The 9621-nt window shown below is 42.7% G+C and overlaps 1 protein-coding gene across 3 annotated transcripts in view; it reads left to right on the forward strand.

Annotated features, from left to right (window-relative positions):
* LOC112117172 (F-box-like/WD repeat-containing protein TBL1X) overlaps positions 1-9621 on the forward strand; it is a 254769-nt gene that overhangs the window by 140273 nt on the left and 104875 nt on the right. Inside the window, exon 3 of one of the 3 annotated variants that reach the window (XM_024215066.2) lies at positions 6649-6756. The exons of the other annotated variants lie outside the window; for them this stretch is intronic. The gene's annotated coding sequence lies outside the window, so the exon portion shown is untranslated. The remainder of the gene's footprint in view (positions 1-6648; positions 6757-9621) is intronic. 3 annotated transcript variants of the gene reach the window in all.

Below are 9621 nucleotides of genomic sequence, written 5' to 3' on the forward strand. Positions count from 1 at the left end.
CCCACTGGCCGCGGTTCGCCGTCCCGGGCCAATGGGGGCAGCAGGAAGCGGCGCGGGCGAGCGATGTGCTGGCCGCGGCTTCCCGCCAGGGTGCTTACCTTGGTGAGCCGCATGCCAAACGTTGCCGACCCCTGACCTAGACACACATATGACTAGTACATCAAACCATTAAGGAACGGTTGAGCTAGCAGTTCATCTTTTTCAGGTAAATAAATTGAGCTGTGAATAATAAAGTGAAAAATAAAATGAAATGGATCACATGATGATTACCTGTTCTGTTCATTCCGTCTGGGGCACCTGGCATTGGCCGCTGTCAGAAGACAGGATACTGGGCTAGATGGACCTTTGGTCTGACTCAGTATGGCCGCTCGTATATTCTTATGAACATCATGCAATTTACTAGGGGGAGATTTTTATCGAGATGTTAAAAACCCAGCTCTTGACTAGTCTGGGTATAAACATTGCCCCTTTTGTAAGAGTAGTCGTTGCCAAAACCTCCACCCATACTGTGCTGGGCACAAGTTGATTGTTGCCTGTGTCCCAGAAGTGGCTGCATTTTAGTGGTGCTGGTGCGGTTCTATGTAAAATATTAATCCAAAAAAGAAATTAAAAACCCAAATCACTTTCATCAACTTTGCAGGTGGCAGCACTTTTAGTCTTTTTGATTTATATACTTTTTAGGAATCGCTTCATATATTTTTAAAGCATCTTTCAGACAAGATATCTTGGGTTTTATTTTGCCGGATTGTGACATATTTAACGATGGTATCCTGCAGTTTGCCATATATTCTGGTTTTCATACAAGTACTAAAGGTTACCCCTCAGGGACTGTTTGAAAATATTAAAGCTGTTTATCACTTTGAAAGGATACAAAACATTCATTTAATGGATTAGATAGACGGCATGTCTTTTCTAGAGGCTGAAAGTTAAATCCCTCCTGTGAGGCGTCTGTGGTTTTGCATACTACTGAAAGTAGCCTGCCTAACTTATATATAAAAAATAAAATAAAATCCATTGCTGGAAGGGGAAAATATGAATTAGACCCCCACTAATATAATGGCTTAAGGAACAGTGCTAGGGAAATGTATTTAAACTTTATGCCAGTAAAATTGGCACCTGGTTTGCCCTGTCTATGCTGGCTGGTCAAGCCAGGTAAGAAAATGGGATTTACAAAAGGACCTAAGTAGGTTAGGCACTTAACTTTTACTGATTTTTCAATGAGAGTAGGCACCTAACTTGCTTAGGTCCTTTTGTAAATTTCATTAGGCACCTGTTTTCATCTTTGGATTCCTAAATACCTTTGTAAACCTGGCCTATGGTTCCCAAATCAATGTAGGCAAGTTTAAAGGGAGACTAGATTAGGAGCAAGGGTGCAGTAGATAGATGTACTCACCTTTCACTTCTGAATACAGACAGGACCAAATTCAGACTTGGGGTAAGTGGATTTAACTTCATCGACTTCTAGATCAAAGGCCCATCTCACAGTTTGGCCCAAGTAGAGATTTCTGCTCAGTCATGTCCGGGATGTGAGTATCTGATCTGGATGCAGTAAGTTAGTATGCAAATAGAAAGTATGATTGTTTTATTACCTGTATCAATGTTCCCTAAACAGTGGGTTGCAAGAAGGGTCTAAGTGGTCTGTGTATGCCCTGGAGGCACTCCCCATCCCTCTCTCCTCTTCTCCCGCCTCCCCCCCCAATTTCTCACTTCTGCTGGGCATAAGGAAGTGGCCAAAGCTGGCAAGTGGACAGTCAGCAGCCTGGCAGCGCTTGTAGCCCAGCCACAGGGAGAGAGGAGCTGGCTGGGGCTGCAGGAGTGGGGCAGGGGCTTGGGCTGAGAAGAGGAAGGGAGATTGGGGTGCAGGGGACTGGAGGGCTGAGCTGGGTTGGGGGTGGGGTGCAGGGACCAAGGATTATGGTGGGCCCCCAAAAAAGAGAAAATGCAGTTGGTGCGTCGCTTTTATAAAAAGTTTTTGAACCACTGGCCTGTATTACTAGATGGCTGGATGCCAACTGAGACTAGGGCCCTATTGTGCTAGGCACCAGACCAAGACCTAGTAAATGGTCCCTGCCTCAGAGAGTTTATCATCTAGTTAGAGAAGATTGACAAAGAGTGAGAGAGAGGAAGTATTAACTGACATTTCACAGCCAAGCCCCAGAGAGTGTTGGAGAAAGAAAGTGTCTCTGGAACCTAAACATATAGCACCACAGGTGTGTATATATTATAAAAAATATTACAAAACAAACCACTCCACTGCATGCACACACTTCCCCTCTGGAGAGAATGAGAGAACAAACACATTGTTAGTCATGTTACTTAATGTGCTCCTGGAAGGTGCTCAGATACTAAGGTGATGAGTGCAGTATAAGGACCTATATAGAATACAATGGCGATTAAATGACTTGTCCATGGTCACACAGCAAGTCTGTGGCAGAGCCAGCAATTGAACCCATACCTTGTTACTCAATCCAGTGTCCTAACCACAAGACTAGACTATAGTCTCTGTCCATAGGCAGTTCATAGATTGATAGCGTTTGAGGCCAGAAGGGATCATTAGCTCATCTAGTCTGACCTCCTCTATATTATAGGCTATTAAATTTCACCTAATTGAGCCCAATAATTTGTGTTTGACTAAAGCATGTCTTTCAGAAAGGCATCCTGTCTTGATTTGAAGACATCAAGAGATGAAGAATCTACCACTTCCCTTAGTAGGTTGTTCAAGTGATTAATCATACTTGCTGATACAAAGTTGTGCCTAATTTCTAATTTGAATATGTCTGGCTTCAGCTTCCACCCAATGGTTCTTGTTGTGCCTTTCTCCACTAGATTGAAGACCCCCTTTTATACCCAGTGTTATCTCCCCATGAAGGTACTTATACACTATAATCATGTCACCTGTCAGTCTTCTTTTTGATAAACTAAAGAGATTGAGCTCTTTACATTTTACACTGCAAGGCATTTTCTCCAGACCTTGAATAACTTTTGTTTTCTGCATCTTCTCCAGTTTTTCAACATCCTTTTTAAAATGTAATCACCAGAACTGGCTGTAATATTCCAGTATCAGTCTCATGAATTCTGTATACAGAGGTAAAATCATCTCCCTGTTTGTTGCTTCCCTGTTTTTACGTCCAAGCATCACATTAACTCTTTTTGCCAGAGCATGTAAGGGACCAGGGTGTAGGCAGTCTGGCCTAGTGGTTGGAGTCAGAAGGCACGAGTCAGAGTCAGGCTTGGGATTTGAAACTGGAGATCAGGAGACAAGCTGAAGTCTGGAGTCACAGCAGGCCAAAGTCTGTATGGTTGGCCAGACAACTTCCTGGGGCAACCCCCGGAGTTAAATAGGGGGCTTGGCCAATAGAGGGCCACAGGGTACTGCCTCTCTGTCTCCCTTGGGTGTACTTCCTGCAACACCTATTCTCTACAGTGCTCCCTGGCTGTAGCTCTGCACAACCTCCCGCTGGCACTGTGGGAAGTCAGCTGTCCCAGCTTCTAGTCCACACAGCAAATTGGATAGAGAAAATCTGCTTTTCAGAAAGTAAACTGTGTATAGTAAAATTCTGCTTTTCCCCACTAACACCTACACCACCACCCTCACTATCACCACCTATTTTTATTCCTTTGCTCTGCCTGTGAGGAGATCATCATTCTGTGCTCGAGTAGTTACCAGTACGTCGTTTCCTCCAGTCTGTCAACTAAAATAAATCTGCTGGAGTCCTTACCACCAAGAACACAGCACAGCTTGTGTATTTTGCCCCTCCAGTGCTACTAACCTCTTGAATTCTGATCCCTTGATATGGTGCCTGATCCTGCAGTAATGACATCCATGAAAATGTTACCACTAACAGCAATGCTGCGGGATCAGTCTCTTGCTTCCAGGAGTCCACTGGGTCTTCTCCATAAAAGAGTTCTATAATACATTACTAAATATCCAATTTCAATTTACTGTTAATACTTGACAATAAACTGTTCTGATAACTGCAATGATCAGTTACAAACCCAAAACATTATCTTGTGATTAGTACTTTGATTTTTTTCATGTATCCATAAATTAGATGCAGGAAAAGGGTTAATATAACTTGGATACATGAAATATTTATAGAGCTAAAGAGAGATGAAGGTCTCTGGCCTTCTGCTAATATCTTTGAATTATGACTGTTCTACCTGTTTTCACATCAATGTAAAAAATAAATAGCCTCCCGACTTTTTATAGAACTGGCAACATTTGGGTCCCAAATGTAGTCAGTAATATGGCTGAAGTGTTCCAGCAATAACCCCTCTATTCCAGCAAAAGCTTGGTTATTCATTTATCAGTATATATTGCCAACAATATTAATCTGTTAGACCAGTCCAGTGTGGACAGACCCCCATTGAAGTCTGCAAGGCACTACATGGGATAGGGGAGCCACCTGTATCAAGTCTATTGCCTTTAATAAACAACAACAATAATAATATAAATAATAATTAATACCTAGTTCTATATAGCAGAAGTGAAAAGATGAATGGCCTTTAAATGGTTCTGTTGCTTTGCTAATAGTATTTTTGAGAAAGCTATTGATAAAAGCAGGCGATGATACAGTGCACCAACATTTGTAAGAAACCTTAGTCTGACAAATTTATGAGTATAATAAGAATGGAGAGCATTAAATATGCAGACACAATATTTAAATAAATCAGAGCTATAGTAGGAGCCTTTATCTGCTTTACAGGATGTGTTAAAATCAATGATTCCTGCAGAGGGCTAGAACATGGATCAGTTAATTGTTGTCTAGACCAGTACCATTCTAACTTGTCTTTTGTTGCATGCACGAGTATCAGGATTATACTATCAGTATCAGGAAAGAGGGATTATAACAGTATAGTCTTCCAAACATATTTAGGGTACTGCATTCCATATTTACAAAGTCATGGTTTTTGGAGTTGTTTTATAGAAGGGGATCATAACACTCACAAGAGAAGAAATGAAAGAAAAACAACTTAACCTCAAGCTGTCAGCATGGCTAGATGGCATGAAATAGCATAAATCTCTCATTATTCTATAAATATATGGGAGCACACATTCATTAGACAAACTCAATAGTAATGGCTTTGACTTTTAGTTAGTGCTATAGTTTTGTCATGGTGGTCACGGAAACTGTGAATTTGAAGGAAGTCCATGAAATACTGCAAACTGAGTGAAATGTTTCCAAAGTGAGCGATGTTGTGACCTGGTGCATGCAGGTTTGGCCCATCTGTCCCTTCCTCTATCCTCCATCCTAACCTCAGTGGTGTTGCTATCTTGTGCATTAGGTTGCAGAACCCAGAGTAGGGAGCTGGTTCCAGCCCCAGAGGACAGGAGACACTGCTGAGGGGGTGAGTGCAGTGTGGGCTCACTCTCCAACACTCTGTCCTATTGCCCCCTTTCCATGACTTGTTTTTTCCCCACACCTCTGCCGTTAAATGTATTCAAAATTTCTGTGACAATCGTACCCCTGCTTTTGTCAGTTCAAGAATAGTTCATCTGTTGTTCATATCAAAATTAATTGGAACAACATGGAAGGCCTGATTTCCCCATGGCCTTGTCCCTTGTAGAGTCATTTACACTTGAGCAAAATGGGTGCAGTAAAACAGTATGCACAGTATAGAATTTGGAATTTGTTATGTTTTACAGTCACCTTGTACTTACGAGAATGCGTATGTGGTGCAAGACAGATGGAAAATCAGGACTGGATTCATGAAAGCTAACCTCTAATGATGTTGCAAATACCTTATTTTATAAATTGATTGAGGAATTAAATGTTTTAGTTAAAAACACATTTAATGTGTGATTTTTAGGAGCTATCAAAAGTCTTTGGAGAAGGACATAACTCATTAAGAAATTCAATAAATCATTTCATCCTGATACATTTTATTGTTTTATTAGAAAGAACACAAGACATGAACTGGGCAGAAGAGATGAAGCTTGAAATGTAGCTTGGGGTAAAATCAAGAAGTAAGTTAGGCACATGGAGGCTGTTCCAGAGGGGGGCTATGAAATAAGGCTCCACTGGAAAGACACAAAGGAAGGCACAGAAATGTCTGCTATTTGAAGAGTGCAGGAAAAAGGCTCCTGTGGATATAAAAATTCTGGCACACCTTTCATGTTTGATTCCATAAAGATTTCCACACGGACCTTCCCAGAAGACCAAGGGATGGATGCTTTGGTCTACCAAACTCATTTTGTTCCTCTTACTTGGCACAAAGTGAACTTAAACCATCTGGAAATTCCCGGTATAGGGGGAAGCTCTGTTTGCAGTAGGGCGAAGTGAATTGTCTGCATTCTATTCAGCTACAACTCTGTCAGACTTGAACATGTACAAGTGCCCATTGAAATGGCAGAATTTTGTGCACCGATCCAGGTTGTCTTGAGGCTCCTGTTAGCTTCCTGAGTTCCTACAACCTGCCTCACAACCACATGTGCACCAATTGAGCAGTATGAGTCCTTGTGAGTCTCGCTTCCATAGCTCTTTCTATCACAGCTTTATTCCCCCATGGTTCAGATAAGCCTCCTATCTCAAAGGATATTAAAAATGGTTGATAAACTGGAGAAGGCCAAGAGGAAAAACTGACAAGTGCTCCTCTTTTGAGGCCATGTAACCCGGTCTGACTGGGTCTCTCTGCCTCTCATTCCAGACTTATCAACTGTCGGATGTCGTGATCTCAATGGTAACTCAAACCCCCAGACTCTCGACAGCAGCCTGCGAGGAGCAGCATTCAGCAGCTCAAAGGTCTCACGACCAGGTAAACCAAAGTAATTCCAAACCTGGACTTACCTTGAGAATGCTATTCGCCCATTCTCCCCACTTTCAGGTTGTTCTCTGCTGGCCTAAGTCCTGGTCACAGCTGGAGCACAGCAAGATAACACCTGCATTTTGTAGAAAGAGTTCTGTTGTTAAGTCTCCACTTGCACTGTAATTCAAGGCTAAGATGGTCCCAACTCCCTCAGTCTCATTTGATAAAAAGTCCATAAATATTATGAGTCATTTTTCTGAAATTCCTTTTTATAAACTTCACCAAATTATAAAAAATGCCAGGAAAAAGAGCAAGGAAGCAAGCTATCACTGATAAAGTGGATTCTGTTTTAGCTAGCTGCTCCAGAAAATTCTTTACAATAGAAGGAATCTACTCTCAGACATCGTCTGTTAAAGAGAGTGTATTAATTTTCTTACATTTATTTAGAACTGTCTGTCCATTTACATTAGGCTAGAGTCCTTACAAAATTATTTGCAAAATTATTTTTCTCTCTTCATGAGGTCGGTCTTAATGGGTCCTGGAGAATTTCCATTTTGCTGGGTATGGTATCAAAATGTTTGCACAATACTTTCCAAGATGTCATACATCTGTCTGCAGGGTTGGGGGTTGTGCCAACGAGAGCCTGCAGGGCACTTTGTCAATGATCTGGTGCAGAATTCTTGGTTAAATTTTGATTCCTTCTCTATATTGGTGGACTCCTATGGAGGGAACATGTAGATTAAGGCCTTAAAGATATGTTTGGGAAAAAGATCGTAACTTCAGTACAGGGGAAGATCAAGACCTTTACATACAGACCTAATCCTCATCCCAAATATGTTGGCCCACCATTGTTACAGAAACGAAGGATTGGCTATCATACATAGGTGTAGCAATTCATATATTCAGAGAATTCTGCCTAGCTCTCTGGCAACTCCATATTAGGGGCCAGCTGGCTCCTTTTCAACAATGGTGTTATTGCCTCATCATCTCTAGCTTCTGGGGAACATTGTGATGATGGCTATTTTTAAAACTTTCTAAAGTTTCCTTCCATACCCCTTTCTTTGCAGATTGTTCTTTCTTCTTTCACCATTGTCCAGAGATTTTTTTTCTTCCCCTTTTTATCTCCCTTTTTTCCTTTGGGGAAAAAAGGAGAAAGGGTTGGGGAGGGACAAAAGACAAAAATGCTGATTTTCAATTAAAAATAAAAAATATTTGCTGGAACTTGTTTAATTGAAAAAGTAAATTTCTAAGGAATTTCTAATCAGGATGTCACACAGTACTAAGCCAAATGCTTTACAAAAGTCTAGGTATATTATAATCACACAGTTACCTGTATCAACCAAACTTGTAATCTGATCAAATAATTAAATCAGATTTGTTTGACAAGACTTATTTTCCATAGAACAATGTTGACAGGCCCTAATTATATTCCTATCCTTTAATTCTTTTATCAGTTGAATCTCATATCAGCTTTTTCCACTATTTTGCCTGGGATTGTTGTCAGCCTCACCAGCCTATATTTAGCCGGGGCATTCCCTTTTTAACTATTGGCACAACATTAGCAGTCTTCCAGGCTTTTGCAGTGTTCCTGATATTCCAAGCTTTACTAAAAAATTAACATCAGTGGGCTAGAGGTCTGCTCAGCCAACCCTTTTAGAACTCTTGGATACAAGTTATCCAAGCCTGCTGATATAAATACGTTTATCCCTACTAGATGTTGTCTAATGTCCTCCTTAGTTACTAATGGACAGGAAAGTTTGATCATCCTCATGTGATACAAGCACATCATTCTGCTTCCTTTCAAATTCAGAACAAAAATATTTATTGATGTGTTTTCTGCATCATCAGCGGCGGATTAGCCACTGGGCCCATGGGGCCCAGGTCCAGGGTCCCTGGCCAACTGGGGGGCCCCTGGAAAAAAATCTGCCACCCGGGGTGGAAGCCCAGAGTCCCGGCATCAGTGCCAGGCGTGTGGGGTGGAGGACCCCCCCCCCGTGACCCCTGAACCCATTCCTGGAAGAAGCCACGGGATGGGGGAAGCCACCTCCCACTGCCCCCGGCCTGACCCCGTCTCTGGCAGAAGCAGCGGAAAGGAGAAGCCCCTCCCCCCAGCAGCCCCGGCCCGACCCTGGCAGAAGCTGTGGGATGGGGGAAGCGCCCCCGCAGTGGTCCCCAAGCCAAGACCCTGGGGGAACAGGGGAGGACCCTGGGGAAGGGGCAGAAAGGGGTGCAGCTGTGGGAGGGGCCACAAGCAGAAGGGGCGAAACAGGAAGTGCTCTGGGCCAGGGACCCAGGAAACCTTAATCCGCCTCTGGCATCATTAACAGTTTTACCATGTGTATTTAGCAATAGGCCTATTGATCTTTGCTATGATTTCTTTTGTACATAATATACTTAAATTCCTTATTGTCCTTAGCCCTGCCAGTCATGGATTTTTTTCTGATGTCCTTAGTTTCCCACATCAATTTTCTGTACTTCATAACTTATAATTTATGAGTTATATCTATTTCCCCCCTTTTCTGGTTGTTACATGTTATTTTTCTAATTGCTGCCGTCGATCCACTGAACCAGAATAGGCTTTTAGCCAAAGTTGTTTTCTTTCTTGAGTTTTTGGAATCATTGCTTATTGGCCGCCTTATAAACGCTTTTTAAAGAACCCAATTTGCATTCGCATTTTTCTGTCTAGATCAGGGGTCGGCAACGTTTGGCACGCGGCTCGCCAGGGTAAGCACCCTGGCGGGCCGGGCCAGTTTTATTTACCTGCTGACGCGGCAGGTTCGGCCGATCGCGGCCCCCACTGGCCGCGGTTCGCCGTCCCGGGCCAATGGGGGCGGCGAGAAGCCGCGGCCAGCACATCGCTCGCCCGCGCCGCTT

Source organism: Terrapene carolina, unplaced genomic scaffold, assembly GCF_002925995.2.
Source record: "Terrapene carolina triunguis isolate 2854851 unplaced genomic scaffold, T_m_triunguis-2.0 Scaffold22, whole genome shotgun sequence".
Classification (NCBI taxonomy): Eukaryota; Metazoa; Chordata; order Testudines; family Emydidae; genus Terrapene; species Terrapene triunguis.